Consider the following 19,188-nt stretch of genomic DNA (forward strand, 5'->3'; position numbering starts at 1 on the left):
ATTTCAAGCTTTCTTCGAGTTTATGTCCTAATTCAGATGAAGAAAAGGAATTTATGTCTCGAATTCCATATGCTAATGTAGTAGGGTGTTTAATGTATGCGATGGTGTGTACGCGACCAGATATTTCACATGCAGTTGGGGTTGTCAGCAGGTACATGGAAAATCTGGGTAAAGAACACTGGTCAGCAGTGAAATGGGTGCTTCAGTATCTGAGAGGCACAAGTAGTTATTGTATCACTTACAATAAGAGTAGTGAATTTGTTTGCGGATATGTTGATTCCGATTTTGCAGGTGATTTGGATAAGAGAAGGTCAACTTCAGGGTATGTCTTTACTCTTGCAGGTGGAGCTATACGCTAGATGTCAAAGCTGCAGAACATTGTCGCTTTATCCACTACTGAAGCAGAATACATTGCTGCTTCGCATGCTTGCAAAGAGGCGGTTTGGTTGAAAGGTTTGCTTGGTGAGTTTGGTAGGTTATAGGACAACATCAAGTTACTTTGTGATAGTCAAAGTGCAATAAATTTGGCTAAGAATCCGGCCTATCATAGTAAATCAAAGCATATTCCAATTAAATACCATTTTGTAAGACAGGTTATCACTGAAAGGGGAGTCTCTCTTGAAAAGGTGCATACAAAGGAGAATTGTGCAGACATGTTCACGAAACCAGTTTTGTTAGAGAAGCTACGTTGGTGTTTGGCTTCTCTTGGCTTGCAGAAAAATAATAATAACAGGGCATTAGGCTAATTGTTGTCAATGTGGAGATTGTTGAGATTTTCTGTTTTGCATGAGATAGGCAAAATCTCAGTAGATGACAACAATAGGAATCAGTTCCTAGATTAGCTCCAGGTTGTTGGGAGATGATTAATGCCTCCTATATTTGATGAAAGTGAGTTAATGAAGTTGTTAGATTCCCTTTGCTATAAAACATGCAACCATTCGGATTGTTTGGAATGAGGGTGAGAGTTTGTGAGGATTGAATTATGTAATCTCCTATTTGATTAATAAGATTGCCAATGCCTATGTTGTGTGGACGTAGCCCAGATTGGTTGGGTGAACCACGTTAATTCGTGTGTCTTTATGTGCTTGATTTATCTGCTGTGTATTTGATTTAAATTGCTGTGCATCTGATCTCCAACAAAGGCAGATTTCTCAAAATCAATGCAAAGCACTCGACCGACCCCGGTTGCCTCCAAAAGTCAAAGGATTTATGACAGAAGTGAACAGCCATTGATTGTTCATTTAAAGTAGCAATAACTATTGCATCTACTATTTTTGAGAGTTGGTAAAGAAAGTTATTAAGCAAATGACTCATCGTTAAGATATTTTTGTAAAACAGTTGTATATATATCCCCACGCATAAACTTGTTGGGGTTGTTGATTCTCTTCTGTAGAACTATACTGTAATTTCAGACTTTTAAATACAAGAAGCTGATGGAATTTCTGAAGTTCTGCGTTGTTTGAAGTGTTGTGATGAGATTGCTTGCTGCTGTAGGATTCCTGCATTATTTCATGTTACAATAAGTTTTCTGAACCGTGTCATTATGTTCTTTTCTCTTACATAATTCGCCTATGTTGTATATTTCTTAGTCTTAGCATTAGAGAAAAAGAATAGTTCAGGATTTGTTTATTAAACACCCTAAACTCAATCTCTGCTGTTAATCATGTCTTCTTCAGAATTAGTTATGAATGTGAAATTCTTAATTGCTCACATTTACACTGAATCTTTCATAGTAAATACTGTTCAGGAATTCTGAGTTGCTCCTGAGTAATATTTCATTTCTCCATATCACCAGCATAGTGAAAGATTCTTAGTTGCCTCTCACTGGCTGGTAACAGTCCATATTCCCAAATTTGAAGATTGTTTCATGAGTGCCCATCTGGCTCTGCAGTATCACCATTCTCACTAAATACCTCAAGCAACACATAATCACAGACTCCAATGCCCAATGGACTAAAAACCCCTGAACATTGCATTTCAGCTGTTAGAAGATATCATTCAACCAAACTTTAAACAAAATTCAGTGCATCATAACTAGCCTAAAACATTACAAAACAAAGCTAAATTCTAAAGAGAGAGCCCTCTCTGATTGCAGGTAGGCTAGAACCTGTGATCCAAAGATTGGTTTGTGGTTACCTCGGCCGTATTCCCTTAGGAGTCAAAGGGAACAACCTGAGTGTTAACAGCTCCACCACCCGATCACCGTTAGATTTGGTAGCCTAAGATCTAACGACCCACATTCATCCCGCTCTCATCTCGATCGACAGACCCCATCGAGCCATCTCTGCCATCTATTCCCCTGATCCTACGGTCGTCCTCCCCTATCATCTCAACTGTCCATTCACCCATGCACTCCACGTCCTTTGACCACTCCGTTTGTCCGAATGAGGAAGGCGACCAGCTTGCTAGTACCAGTCATAGTAAATCCTCAACAACCATGTTTAAACGGATAGTATGGTTAAGGAGAAAAAGCACAAGCACGACCCTGCAACCGAGTTTATCAGTTATGGAGCTTCACTGGTACGAGCATTCCAACTGCCTAAGAGGATAACACAACACTAGAAAGGATTAGATTCATCCACTACAACAATAAAACACAGTCAGAGACTCCATCAAGCAGTTAAATGCAGTTGGTGGTCAATTATGACCCTTCCATACCTAAATGGCCAAGTGCCCTTGTAATGTAAAATCTATAAATACCCAGAAACAGGATGTAATCAGGGTTGATGGTTGGCATTTTGATGTAAGTTTCAATTTCTGGAGACTGTAGATATTTTGACACTTGCAGCGTCTTGTCTTCATTTTCAGCTAATACAAGCTTCTTTTATTGTTAACTGCTCACTTTCCATTTTCTTCTGTTCCAAGCTGTGCCTGATTTGTTGTATTCTTGAGCTCTTGATGTTTAGCATTAGAATAGCTGTCATCCTATCTCTATGTTAAAATCTTGTATACATCATTGAATAGGTGGTCCAAGTTTTTTTCTATTTAATGCAGGAGAGCTATCATCCTATCTTTGCATTAGTAGATTAGATTTGCAGACTTCTTTACTGGTTGCAGCCGGCCATCACATGGTCTTGTGCATCTGTTGGTGTGGTCAATATTCTCCATATTCACCCAATCTCTGAATTGTGAGTAGTTGGTGGTTTAAAGCCTTGTAGTCTGGGGTTGTTCACGCATGTCTGGAGTGAAACAAAGTAGAAGTGGTTATCTGACTTGGACAAGCGTCATTCCTTCCACTCATCCATTGCAACAATAGTTGAATTTATATGTCACCAGGCATCTCCGAGCTACAACATAGGAGAGTTTCTTGGAATCCTAACAAGCCAATCTAGATCTCCTGCGAATATCCATAATATACCCAAAGAAACTTGGCTTTGATACCAATGTAATTTGTAAACTATTATGGATATTCCATTAGAGAGTTTGTCACAATAGATTCGATAAAACTACTTTTAGAAATCCAAAATCTACACTATTAGGGTTTATTTTTTATTTAGATTTATTGATCTCTAGATTAGTATGTATTATGTATGCATGCGAATTAGAATCTACGCGAGAAATAAAGAAGATAGAAAAAATTTCAAAAAACCATGATCTGACATAAGATATAACTTGGGAACCCATTCAAGAGAAAACTCAGCGAGAAGGTAAGGCCACTCTACTCTCTTTCTCTAAATAGAAAATAATTGTGAGCACTCTCCTATGGCATGTGGGTTGCTACAATCCAGAAATATTTTCCTTCTTCTCTATCCTATATCCCTCTCAACTATTTTTCTCATTTGTGGAAAAAATGCACTTGAAAAGAATGGAAGCCGCTTTTCCTTCTAGTGGCCCGTTCATGAGAAAACATAATATCCTATTAGTGGTTTGGTTTCACTTGTTTGAACTCTTAATTAGAGTTACAATATGGGTTATTCTAGAGTATTCTTCATCATAATCACATGGCTTTTGCATGAGTTATGGGGGATGAGGTGGTATCCTCTCAAATTATGGTGGTGAAAAAATGAATGTCAACTTCTTTGTGGCATAACTTTTCCATACAAACTGTGATAAATTTTTGATGTAGTTATTTTACTTTATAAGAGTGCTTTTCGAGTGTTGTAAGAAATCCCTTTGACACTATGTCTAATAAAGTTTTCACATCTAAATCTTTGAAGCTACCTAAAACTTCATCCTTTAAGCTTAAGATTCACTTGAATTTTATTAATCTTTAGTGTTAAAATGGTTGTTAATACTAAAATTCCAATCTTTACTTTTAAAATAGTTGTTAATAATAAAATAATAGATGAAGGAAATAAATTTATAAATAGGAAGAAAATAGATAAAAATTATTACAATACATTAAACTTACATGAAAAATTCTAAAACGAAAAAAATTATAAAAAAGAATAAAAATTCATTTAATTAACAAATACATAAGCCCCAAGGGTTAGCCCAACTGGTCAAGTCAGTGCATCGCCGTTCGGGAGGTCACAGAGTCAATTCTCCCCGAAAGCCCTCGAGGTCAGGTCTGTGATGGCCAAGCAGGATCCTAGAGATCAACTCTAATCTTTACGTGGACGTAGCCGGCATCCACTGACCACGGGTGTCAATGAACCACACGAAAAAATAAAAAAAATAAAATTAACAAATACATACATACATTTACTTATTTCCTATATATTTATTTTAATCAAATTTATTAGGCTTCAATTAAATTTTATGACATAAACTATGAATTATCAATGCCATATACTCAAAATAATTATAAATCACCTTATTTATTCTAAAACATTTAAAAAATAAAAAAAAATTCAAATATTATATATTTTAACTTAATTTAATTAATCTTGCTTCTAACAATTATGAATAAAATAATACTTAACCATTAATAATATTACATCCCAAAACAAACCCAACCAATATAATCTCATTCTCAAACAAGTAACCCCTTGTTTTCTTTATCACTGGATCTTCTCTAACAAGTAACCCCTTGTTTTCTTTATTACTGTGTCTATAGCTTTAAATTCAATTAGCAAAACAATTTTTCTTCTTCCACGGCTCTGGCCTATCCGTAATCCATATGCACAATACCATACCATTGATGTTAAAGGTTTGAATTTCAAGACATTGAACTAATCTTGTATCGGGTTAATCTTACCAATTGAAGTTTGCATTGGGTTATTGTTTTTGGAATGTGTTAATTATTTTCATAGTCGTTTTTATTTTTATATATAGTATTTTATAGAGATTAAGTTTAAAACGAAAATTTAAATCTATAATATTTTATATAGAGATTAAGTTTGAAACGAAAGTTTAAATCTATAATGAAAATTAAAATTAATATAATCATTATTATTAGTTTATTAAAATTTTACAGAACATTTTTTTTATGTTTTTTCGGTCAATTTATATTTGTATTTTGAAATAATTTAATTAATTTAAATTTATTTGGCCTTTACTAAACTAAAATGCTTAAACCCATATTTCATTATTTAAATAGTGAAAAGTATACATAGTGAGAATGCACAAAATCCATTATTCTTATACCACAAGAACAAAACCATACATATATATAATTACAGATTCCAAATTAAAATAGATTTAAGTTAACTGACCCAAAATATTTTAATAATAATAATAATTAATATATATATATATATATATATATTAATTTGAGTAATAAAAATATTTGCATAATATAACATACATAACAATATCTCTTTATTGGAAAATGCAGAAAACCCAATATTCTTATACCATATATAAGAGAATATACATAAAAGTGATACTCAATTTTCATTATTTAAAATACTAAAATAAACATGGTGACAATTAACCATGAATACTTTAAGAATTTGAAATGCACAGAAAAAAACACAATCAGTAAAGATCTATTTGAAAAATCATAAAGTACATTTTGTAAAGATTTGAAATGCACAAAATAAAATTTTCTTATAGCACGAAAACAAGAACATACATATCAATAGAACCCAAATTTCATTATTTAAAATGCGAAAGTAGCCAGTATGACAGAGAACAATGAATACTTTGAAAATTTAAAATACACAAAACTCAATATTCTTATACCACAAGAAAAATAACATACATATAAGTGAAGTCGATTATTGGAATGTCAGTGTACATGACACTTCAAAAAAATGATATATTTCATCTTCATGTGTTTTAAATAACATAACCTTATATACAATATAACACTGCAACTGTATTGATCCAAGACAACATATAACACTACAATTGTATTAATCCAAATTATACCTAGAGTCAAAATCCTAGTAAAGTTCCACTGCATTTACAAAAATACCAAAATACAAAAATCAAAATATTACAGACCATTAATAACAGAGCTATAGCCAAAGCTTGACGTTTGATAAAGAAATAATAGATCTACGTAGGTTAAGGCCACGAGATATTGTTCATTTGATACGCACGTGCTGCAAAAAGAGAAAGCCAGCACTCAGATAAATCCACTAGTTCTCTGAACAAGGTTTTCTGCAGTATTTTTCCATCGCCACTCCAAATTGTAATATGGGTGTGTCTGAACAAGGTTTTCTGCAGTATTTTTCCATCGCCACTCCAAATTGTAATATGGGTGTGTCTTAGAAACGCTAAAACACAACCACTGTCATTCACTGCAATGTCCACATGAAACATCAAACAACCCATGATTTGCTGGCCGTCCAATCTTTCCAAAACTCCGATTTCATCTAAATTTTTTTGCGGAGGCCATTTCTCCCCTTTTACCTCGTGTGAAAAAAGTTCCCACAAAGAAACTTTCTTGCCACAAACTAAAGCTATATGACTTTTAAGTGATGTAACATGTAGTCATTCCTAAAGGATATTACCTATTATGTTAACTTTCAAGTCCTATGGCCCTTTTATTGTCCGCCATTTTCTTTTTTCCACATCGAAAGTCACTAGCCGCAACAGTGCCCATTAGATACTTCGTTTACTCAATAAAATTTTCCATTAAAAACACCTGGTCTATGAAAAACACCCTAGTTCTCCTGCGCATACTCTATTTCATGCAAAGTAAACATTTTCCACGACGAAATTTTACCAATTACAGCATGGTTTATCAGTGTCACAGCATTCACTATGTAAAGGACCCCGACTCTCACTTGGCATATGCAAACAACCTGCAACCACATCAACTCTCACATCATTAAACAAAGCACTAGCATAAGAGTGTCCTACAACCACATCAATATTGTCGTGCAACCACATCAATTCTCACATCATAAGAGTGACAGTGTAGAGCACTGACCAACCCAATGGCTACTAACAAAATTACTTTTATTTTAATTTTAAAATGAATGGTCAATCATTGGAAAAAACGAAAATAAAACACCTTTCACCAAGGGAATTATGTTCCATAAAAGCTTTCTCAACCAATCAAAAATTAGAAATAACATTTACCAAAAAGTCAAAAATTAGTTTTGAATTTATATAAAAATAGAAATGAAGTATTCTCCTGAAATTTTGGTTAAAATTACATAACAAAAGTACACAGTCAACGCAATTTGACCACGAAGAAAATGCTATAATCCCTGCTTAATATCTATTCAAACAAAATAAATTAATAAAATTGAATTTCCTCGTATATCTTTTTTTGAATAATTGTTTACTAAAATTTAAAATTCTATCACGTAACCTATTTATAAATTTACAAATAACCAACAATATAAGAGATTAAAAAGGTTGAATTCTTTCCTAAATTTACAAATAACCAACAATATTACTATTATATCTGTCTAAGAGATCAATAAGGTTGAATTATTTCCTATATTGTTTAAAAAAAACGTATTTGATATAAATTTAAAATTCTCTTTATTAACCTATCTATAAATTTTCAAATAATAAATTGTTAGGTCTCTATAATTCTAGTGTAACCCCTTATTGTTATTAGTAGAACCCCCTTATTATAGTGTTGTGCCCATGCAGTCCCCATATTGTTATTATTATGTCCTATAGATGCCCACTATTGTTATTATTGTGCCCTTACATTATTATTGTTATGTCAGCTTTGATTATATTATGACCCCTTAGATTCCTATATATAGAAATGAGGTCTTGTCATTTGTATCATCCAAGAATTGTTCATTTCTGTAATGTAAAGGAGGTTGCCTCCTCGAAGAGGCTTATTTCTAAGATGTTTATCTATATTTTTTATCTTTTTGTGAGCTGATTTCATAACATTTGGTATCAGAGGTATGGATTCTAGGGTTTCGCTACTCCAAACAGGTATCGTGGCATTTTTGCTATAACTTTTTTTCTGCGACATTTCAGAAGCTAAAAAAAGCCCATTCGATCCGAAATTGTTTTGAACTTCAGGTTTGAATTTCAGAGCTTGTCTCGCTATATTTTCGGAGATATGATCTGAGGAAGTTAGGGTTTTTGCACACTCTCGAATTACATTCCAAACAGGGGACTTGGGGAAAATTGTCATAACTTTTGTTCTGAGCATTAGATTGAAATTTCGTAAGAAGTTTCAGAAAGAGGACAACCTATAGTTTTTTGTATATTAGTTTCAGGTACTAAGGTCGAAACAGTGACATGTGGCACTTCGTACAAGTTCTCTCTACTGAACTAGTCTATAATCAGGTCGTCGTGGGATATTTGGCATAACTCTTCCTTGCAAAATCCAATCTTGATTAGAATTGCGTGGTTATAAAGAGGAATCAAAGGACTACTGCAGGATACGATTTCAGATATTCGAGATCCGAAGTTACAGATATACAACATATTTAATATCAAGCTCTTACAAAGTGAAAAAAAAGTGTGTAGTTTTTTTAAATTTTGCATAAGATTGGTTTGAAAAAATAGTTTGAAGGAATTCAAAGGGAATAGTAAAGAATTATTAACATTAATTGATGCGCTGAAGAAAGAAAATGGAAACACCTAGTAAGCAACTTGAAAGCTCTAGCATGACTCATGAAGAAGAGGAAGAAATGCAACATGATATATCAAAGTTACAAGACCAAGTACAAAAAATTTCACTCTCACAAAAGGTAACTGAAACCAAGATGAATGGCGTGGAAGCTAATATGAATGGCATGCAAGTTAAGATGGATGGCGTGGAAGCTAAGATGGATGGCATGGAAGCTAAGATGAATGGCATGGACGCTAAGATGGAAGAATTGAAGATAAATTTGAATAACTTGCTACAAGAAATGGTTACTAATGGTGAAAGGGTAGTAAAAGAAACTCATGATGAGAACAAAATAAATGTTAATCATAATTTCATAGACTCTAATGTTGGATTGAAGACTCACCATGTTCCAAAAATCGATATGAGGAAGTTTGATGGCAAGGACCCTAGAACATGGATACTACAGATGGAACAATTTTTCGATTTCCATAATGTGTAAAACACACAAAAGGTACATATTGCAACTTTATATTTGTAACCAAATAAATTTGTATGGTATCGATGACTTTGCTTTCGTAAACAAATTATCACTTGGGCAATTTTTACGAAAGAAATGATAGCACATTATGAGGATGCAAAAAGCAACACATCTTTTAGCCAATTGATAAATCTCAAACAAAAGGGTTCAATGATGGAGCACATTGAAGACTTCCAAAAATTGAACATAAGGGTAAAAGATATTCCAGAGGAGCATATGATTGATGTGTTCATAGGGACTTTAAAGGATAATATCCAATATGAGGTTCGCCGTTGGGAACCTGATTCATTGGAAAAAGCATTTAGGTTAGCAAGAAAAATGGAAAGCAAAATTATGGCAACCAAGAAGCCTACCACTCACAACTACAAATATGGAAGTGTTGTTGCCCCTACCCTTCCACAACTTAAAAGGTTGTCACCACAACAATTGGAAGAAAAAAGAGCAAAAGGGCTTTGTTACAGTTGTGATAGCAAATACACTAAAGGTCATAAGTGTGTTGAGAATAAATTATTCTACGTAGATTGTGAAGAGGAGGAAGAAAATGAATAAGAAATGTCAAAGAAGAGGATATACTCCAGGAACAAACCCTAGACAAAGAAGAAATGTATCCGACCATATCTTGTAATGCATTGGCCAGAATTACCACTCCTCAAACTATCAAGATAGAAGGACATATCAAGAGGAAAAATGTTCAAAAAGTGAAAGGTCACATTGACCATCAAGAAACGAATCCAACCATATCTTGTAATGCATTGGAAGAAATTACCACTCCTCAAAATCTCAATATAGAAGGACATATCAAGAAGAAAAAGGTTCAAGTATTGAAAGATCAAATCGAGCGTCAACAACAAGTTCTCCAACTTTTAAAGGATAACGCCACTTTGGTGCAGAATCGAATAAAAAAGGAGGCAGAACAACATCGCAGTGAAAGAAGTTTTAATGTAGGCGATTGGGTATTTTTACGGCTACATCTTAAGCAAGCTATTTATGAGAAGGAAATGTTGGCAATACTACATGCACTTAAGAAATGGCGACCTCACCTAATGGGAAGACACTTTAAAGTAAAAATGGATCATGATAGTTTGAAATACTTTTTAGAACAAATATTATCTTTAGAAGAATAGAAAAATGGGTCAAAAATATGTTGGGGTTATGACTTTGAAATCATATACAAAAAAGGGAAGCAAAATGTTGTTGCAGATGCACTCTCAAGAAGGGATGAGGATGTGGGAACATTGTTTTGTGTTATTTCTATTGTCCAACCAGATTGGATAAACGAAGCAAGGGATGAATAGAAGAAGGATGAAGAAGTGTGGCCACTCATTCAAAAGTTGTAGAAGATCCCAGTTCAAACAATATGGCCAGAACATGACAAGGAAGGAAAAGTTATATTGGAACCTGGAGTAGTGACAAAAACAAGAACCCAACAACTATGAAATCAATCAATTTCAGAGTATCCCATCAAGTGGAAGAACTTACCTGCTGAAGATTCCACATGGGAGGACAAGAGTTTTATATAGAAACATCAAGAACTACTCAAGCGTTGAGGACAACACTTTTTGAAGGAGAGAGGCATGTTAGGTCCCTATACTACTAGTGTAACCCCTTATTGTTATTAGTACAACCCACTTATTATATTGTTGTGCCCATGTAGTCTCCATATTGTTATTATTGTGTCCCATAGAAGCCCACTATTGTTATTATTATGCCCTTACATTATTATTGTTATGTCAGCTTTGATTATATTATGACCCCTTAGGCTCCTATATATAGAAAGGAGGCCTTGTCATTTGTATCATCCAAGAATTGTTCATTTGTGTAATGTAAAGGAAGTTGCCCCCTCGAAGAGGCTTATTTCTAAGGCGTTTATCTATCTTTTCTATCTTTTTGTGAGCTAATTTCATAACACAAGCAATCCATCTCTATTGTATTCAATGAGACACTTAAAACTGGGAAAAAAATAAAATCAAGTCATTTCCGCCGCACGGAGTGATATACATCTCTTAGAAAGGAAAGAGATTAATAAAGATAGTTTCTTCATTAATTTGATGGCGGGCATGCAACATCAAAGAGGCAAAGTCTGATATAAATAGTTTATACCGTAAATCAGACGTAGATATTTATTAAAACAACATCTCAACTTACGTGACATAACATGCATGCTCTTATTATTTACATATGGGGCTTCCCTTTAGTATTTTATGGTAATGTGAATTTTCCGTGTAGAGTTCACCTTTCACACTAGCTAAGCACCACGACATGTAGCGACCAATATTCCACAATAGGGATACTTAAGTTTTCAAAAATTCTAGTGAAATGTTAGAAGTAATGAGCTCATTAGCGGTTAATTTCATAGAGTTGTTAGTGTGAGTTGTAATTGTTTAGATGCTGTTAGTTTTTAGATATGAGTTGTAATCATGATTTAGATATATGGAAGTCAAATTTTATATTTTATATATTTGTAATTATTATAATCAATAAAAATAAGATTGATTATGTGTTTAATTTTTCCATACTCTAATTTTTAATTTAAAACATATCTAGTCCAATATAAATATTATTTTGTGCAAGATCTCAATATTTCATAAATAATATTTAACAAACATGGAAGGCATTGAAAAATATTCAATTTTTCAAACACAATATAATTTTCACACTCTGTCAAACTTATAAGCTAATAAAATAAATTTGATTTCAATTTTTTAACAATTTTTTTTTTATAATAATTTACTGATTTAGTTTTTGAATTTTTTTTATTGAAATTATAAATTTAAATTGTAAATCTCTATAATTAAAATATCTTTAAAAAAATAATTTATATATATATATATATTTATATCTATCTATATATAAAATAAAAAAATTAAAATTTAACCCAAAAAATTTCAATGACCAAAACCTCCCAAATATGATTACACCAAGCCCATCCTTAATTCTATCCTTACTGTGCCACTTTTTGATATTAGATCTGACGCACCTTACTCTATTTGGTATTGGATAATGTTAGAAGCAATTATTTGTCCAGAACTATTATTACCTACAAGATTAAGTGAAAATAGTTAATGAAACAATGGTCCATCACCTTTACGCTATGAGCAGAGCAGCCGATGTCAAAGGCCGCCGACGCCATAGATACAACGGCCCCATTTTTGGCCGAGTGATGCCATTGCCTTTATGGACCAAAATCTTGAACAATTAATTTCCCACTTATTAGCGTCTCATTGGAAGGCGAAACGTTTCAAAAACCCCGAGACTATGATAGGCAGCCCACCCTATTTTGGAAGGCGAAACGTCTCTAATTTTGGAAGCACTGCAAGATGCAATATTAAACAAAACGACTTTAGAATCCTGAGCAGCAGCTAAGTCGTCTGATAGTAAGAGAAAGATAGCGATGATAACGATGATCGCCGCTGAGAATCCATTTTATGGAGGAATGAGTGTGCTGACCTCTATCGTAATATTATTAAATCTCTTACTAATTTGCCCTATAGTATTCTTTTCATTGCTTTAGGGATGCCACCTCCATTACAGGAAAATACCATTTTAATTTAATTTTTCCAGACTTACTTTGTTTAATGATCTTTAAATTTAAGGATCGTATACGCTCTTCTATTTTACGCTGCGAGATTTGTATTCAAGTATCATATTTATTATTTTTAAATAATGAAAATAAATAAATAATAAAATTATTTAATTGATTGATTCTAATATAAAATTAATTTTAAGATTATTATTTTTTTTTATGAATATTTTATTTGTTAATTAATTTATATTTGATTAATAATAATTGAAATAATATCTATATTAAGAAAAGTTTTTTTTGTAGAAATTACATAAAAAAATCATTTTGAACTAATAAGTGTGGTTTATTATTTGGTATGGTGATGAACCACATTTGTTGATTCATGATTTCTACCAAAAAAAACTTTTCTTAATTCATTATGGATCACACAAACCTTAAAAAAAATATCGATATTATTATTTATATTTGATTAATAATAATTCAAACAATATTGATATAATTTATAATATAATAAGGTTGATTAAATAACATTATTATTTTATTAATACAAATAATTTTATATTTTATTAATAATTAGTTAAATAATATTTATATAATTTATAATATAGTTAACTAAATGATATAATTATATTATCAACATAAATAATATTTATTATATTGATAAGCATGTTTGTTTTGGAATAAGGTTTTAATTCCAAAGGTATGTTTTTTGTGTCCTTTAATTAAATTCACTAATTGAAAAATGACATATAGATAAGTGTTATGAAATAATTTATAATTTTTTTTGTATGTGTTATTGATAAACATGGTTTTGTAACAAAGCCTATTTAGAGATTAAGGATCTCCATGGTTAAGAATTTTATTACATAATTTTTTTTTTAAATCTATATATTCTTAATTTATATATTAATTTTTTTTTTATCATTAATAATAATAATAATAATAAAAAATTTAAATAAAATTATAATTTACTTAATTTTCACTATGTATTTAATTTTAGCAATTTGAGATACACACTGAAGTGAATGCTTCCATGTTTATTATGAGCTGATGTTTATGAGTATTTGGGAGTGATTTAATTCATTAAGAATAATTATTTTTTAAATAATTATTGCAATATATTGAATAAATTAATAATATAATGTAAAAAAATTAAAAGTTATTGTATTTTAAAATATTTTTGGTAGTATCCCGTGAATTTAATTCCAAAGTAGTTATGTTTTTTTTTTCCTTTTTAATTGATGAATTTAATTGAAAAATGTTATGTTTTTTTTTTGCCTTTTTATTAAATTCATTAATTGAAAAATGAAATATAGACAAGTGTGATATGAAATGATTTATGGTTTTTTATGCATGTAGTATTTAAAATAATAATTATTATTATTTTAAATAAAGTTATAATTTAGCTAATTTTTACTATTTATTTAATTTTAACAATTTGAAATTAACATTAAAAAAAATATTTTTATATTTATTATGAGCATTTATGAATATTTAAAAATAATTTAATTTATTAATAATAATTTTTTAAAAAATCAATATTACAATATATTGAATAAATTAATAATATAATGTAAAAAATTAAAAACTATATTATATTTCTTTTATTATTAATATGATTTAATAATTCTTTAAATGAGATGTGTGGTCGAAGGATTGATGGAGCCACATGGATCACCAAACACATGTGACAATGGATGGCAGAGGAAACTTGTGATAAGGCATGACATACAAGATGAAATAATCTAATAAAAGAAGAAACATAGTAATACACCCCTTTATCTTTTGACCATGATTAACATGGTCGATAACGATTACTCTTGCAATAGAGGCACTTAATCATTATACATATTCTTCTCAAATAACACTCTTTCCTAATTTCTTTCCTGTTTATAGTTTAAGCGCTTTTCTTTTTCCGTATGTGTTGCTTAACTGTGTCACTTAGCGGATATCTATTCCAGTGTTGCTCGTCATGTGAACATGTGTAGATTTGCCCATGAACATGTCTAGATTTCCTTTAGAGTAGTGTAAGAATTTTTTTCCCTATTTGAATCCTAATTCTAAACGATGTCAGAAAATATATTAAATCTAAGTATCATGAGTACCAGTATTATAGTTTTTCTTTCAAAATAATAACTATGTGTTACAATGATAGCTTATTAATTACTATATATCAATATCTTTTTGTTTTATGTAAACAAAATATGAAAGGAAAATTTATAATGTTTATTTATTTATTTATCAATAAATAATTTATTTATAGTGATGTGAAATTATTAAAAATGATGTATTATTTATTAATTTAGTTTTTGTATTAGTGATATTGTTATATACGAATATAATTATTTATGTAAAAATATAGAAATACAATTAAATCTAATTGAATTATAGATATTTATGGACAATGCGGGCATCCACACTCAATATGGCTTACCATATTCTACTGTATGGTTAACGATGGTGAACATGTCTAGCCATAGATAACCAAGGTTAAGCATCGTCAAACCATAGTTAATCATAGTAAAGCATGGGTAACCATTTTCATCCATCATCAAAATGGTAACCATAGTCAAATTATGGTCCACCATATTGAAGACAGATTTAAACCATGGTTAACTATTGTCAACTATGCTCAACTATAGTCAACCATAGTTAAACCATGACCAACCATAGTGAAGTCATGGTCAACCATGTTTAACCATATGCAATCGTTGTCAACAATAGTGAAACCATGGTCAACCATTGCTAATCATAGTTAAACAATGGATAACTATAGTCAAGCAATGGTCAACCTTAGTCAAAACATAATCAAACCATGATCAAGCATAGTCAAAGCTTAGACAACCATAGTCAGGTAATGGTCAATCATAGGTAAGAAATATTCAAATCAAGGTCAACCATAATGAAACCATGATCAACCATGTTCAATCATTGTCAGCCATCATCAACCATATTTAAACCATGGTCGAGTTAAACCATGGTCAACCATATTGAAACCATGAACAACCATAGTCACCCATAGTAAACTGTAGACATCCATCGACAACTTGAACATAGTCGAACCATGTTCAACCACAGTCAAACATAACCAACAATGGAAAACCATAGTCAAATTAGAGTCAACTATAGTAAAGGAAAGTCAACCATAGTCTAGCAAAGTTAATCACAAACATCCACGTAAAGCATGGACTACCTAGTCAAACCATAGTGAACCAAAGTCAATCATATACAACCATAATGAAACTAAGGTTAACCATCAAGAAAATGGTAACAATAGTGAGGCCATGGTCAAGCATAGACAAATCATAATCAAATCATTGTCAATGATAGTCAAGTCATATTCAAACCATGGTCAACTATAGTCAATCATAGTCAAGCTATGGTTAACCATCATAAGTCATAGTTAAACAATCGTCAATTATAGAGAAAGAATAGTCAACCATAGTCAAACCATCACTGAACCGTGGTTTACCATAGTCAAATCATGGTCAAATGATGTCAAACCAATGTAAACCATAGACAACTAGTCACCCATAGTCAACCATGGACCTCTATTAACAACCATGGATATCATAATCAAAACATGGTTAAGCAAAGTCAACCATGGGAAACCATAGTCAAACCATTGCCAGTCATAGTCAAGCCATATCTAAACCATGGTCAACTATAATCTAACCATTGTCAACCATGGTCAAACATAGTCAAACCATGGTCAACTATTTTCAACCATAGTCAATCATGGCCAAACATAGCCAAGCCAATGTAAACCATGGACATTCATAGACAACAAAATCAAACAGCAAACAAAAAAAAGCTGAAAATCATCCCAATATAAGTTGCATATTTCACAACTTAGTAATATAACTTTAATAGCACATTTAAATTTTTCATAATATAAATTTAATAACTTTAATATTGCTTGCAATGTGATGGAAAAAAAATGATGTCATCACAATATAGTAAACAACAAATAACAACATCACAATGTGTTCAACAACAAATGACGTTGTAATGTGATGAACAACAAACATCATCACATTATCATTAATGACAAATGTCATCACAACCTTAAGAGATGTTGCAATGTGATGAATAGTAAATGTTAACATAACGTGACAAAAAAAAAAATGTCGTTACATTGTTACAAATAATAAACATCATCACAATGAGACAAACAGCAAACAACATCACAATGTGTCAAACAACACATATTGTTCTAATGTGAAGAATAATAAACTTCATCGCAATATAACAAGAAACAAACACTTTTAGAAAATGACGAACAATTTCATAATCTAATGAGCAATTAACAATGTCGTAACATGACAAATGATAAACGAAGTTGCAATGTTCTAAACAATAAATGATGTAACAATGTCATAGAGATAAACATCGTCACAAAGTGATGGATAATAAACAACATAATTATGTGATGAATAAAAAACCTCATCACACCAAAAAAAAATATTGTAATGGGATGAAGAACAAATGTTTTATAATTTGATGAAAAATAAACATTCTTTGGTAAAACAAAAGTGAACAATAACCCAACCATAATCATACCATAATTAAACATAATCAAATCATAAAAGTCAAACCATCATTAACCATAACCAAACTATGTTCAAGAAACTCCCTTCTGTACACTCTGCACATATTGTGTTTCAATGGTCTCTAATTTCAGAAGGTTTGCACAATGTAATAATAATAAAACACCTTCGGAATCGTGAGTCTCGTAACTATGTCATTTCATAAAAAGAGAAAGATAGGGATGATACTAATGATGACGACCAAGGATCCAATTTATGGAGGAATGAGTCCGCTAACCTCACTTAATAATGTTATTAAATATCTCAATAATTTGCCCAACAGTTATTTTCATTGCTTTTTAGCAATCTCCATTAGAGGAAAATGCTATTTTAATTTTTTTTTGGGGAGAGTTTCTTTAATGAGGATAGTTAAATTTAAATAATCTTATATTTAATATGTATTTTATGGTGTATCAGATTTATTATTATTAATTATATATATATATATATATTTAGTGTTATTGTAAATATTAAAATTATGAAATTGGTTGAGTTGGTTATAACATTGATCTTATGAGGGTTTTAATTTTATTATAAATATTATATTTATTGTTTAATTTATATTTTATTAATAATAATATAAATAATATTAATATAAATTATAATTGATGATGATGATGATGGTGGTTAATGTTCATTGAGACCAAATTTTGGTCTATCGGACTTAAAGAAACAAATTATTTAGTTTGATTTTGATTTTATTCCTATGCTCAAAAAGCTTGGAGAGAAGCCTCCCGAGCTCACTATAATTTTGACACCGTAAAAAGCTAGGAAGGTCAGTATTGCAACAAAGATTAATATATTATTAATATGAGTAATTTTAAATTTTATAATAATTACATAAATAATAATTATATAATTTATAATATAGTTGACTAAATGATATACAAATATGTTCTCGATATAGATAATATTTATTATATTGATAGACATTTTGATTTTTGAATAAAGTTTACGTTGTTTTAATTTAATTATCATTACGTATTAAATAAATAGTAGAAATTTAATCTCCATATAATACTCCATAATAAATATTGTATTTATTAATTAATTTATATTTTATTAATAATAATACAAATAACATTAATATAATTTATAATATAGTTGATTAAATAATATTATTATCTTATTATTAATGTAAGTATTTTTATAATTCATAATAATTATATAAATATTAATTATATAATTTATTATATAGTTGATTAAATCATATAAAAATATGTTATTAATGTTAATAATATTTATTATATTGATATAAATGTTTAGTTTGGAATAAGGTTTCCATAGTTTTAATTTAATTATCAGTAATTATTAGATAGATAATAGAGATTTAATCTCTATATAATACTTTAAAATATTTTTAGTAGTATACACAAATCAAAGGGTGAGATTTAATTCTAAAGTAGTTATTCCTTTGTTGCCCTCTTTAACTAAATTAATTAATTGTAAAAATGTAATATAAATAATTGACATATGAAATGATTTATGGGTTTTTGAGCATATGGTATTGATAAACCATGGTATTGTAACAAAGCATATTTATAGATTAAAGATCTCCATGGTTAAGAATTATGTTACTTTTTTTTTTAAATGTATATATGCTTAACTTATATATTAATTATTTTTATTTTTATTAATTATTATTATTATTATTATTTTAAACAAA

The sequence above is a fragment of the Pinus tabuliformis genome, chromosome 8 (genome assembly GCF_031772625.1).
Source record: "Pinus tabuliformis cultivar Carrire ecotype Pingquan chromosome 8, CPIR1, whole genome shotgun sequence".
NCBI classification, from domain to species: Eukaryota; Viridiplantae; Streptophyta; class Pinopsida; order Pinales; family Pinaceae; genus Pinus; species Pinus tabuliformis.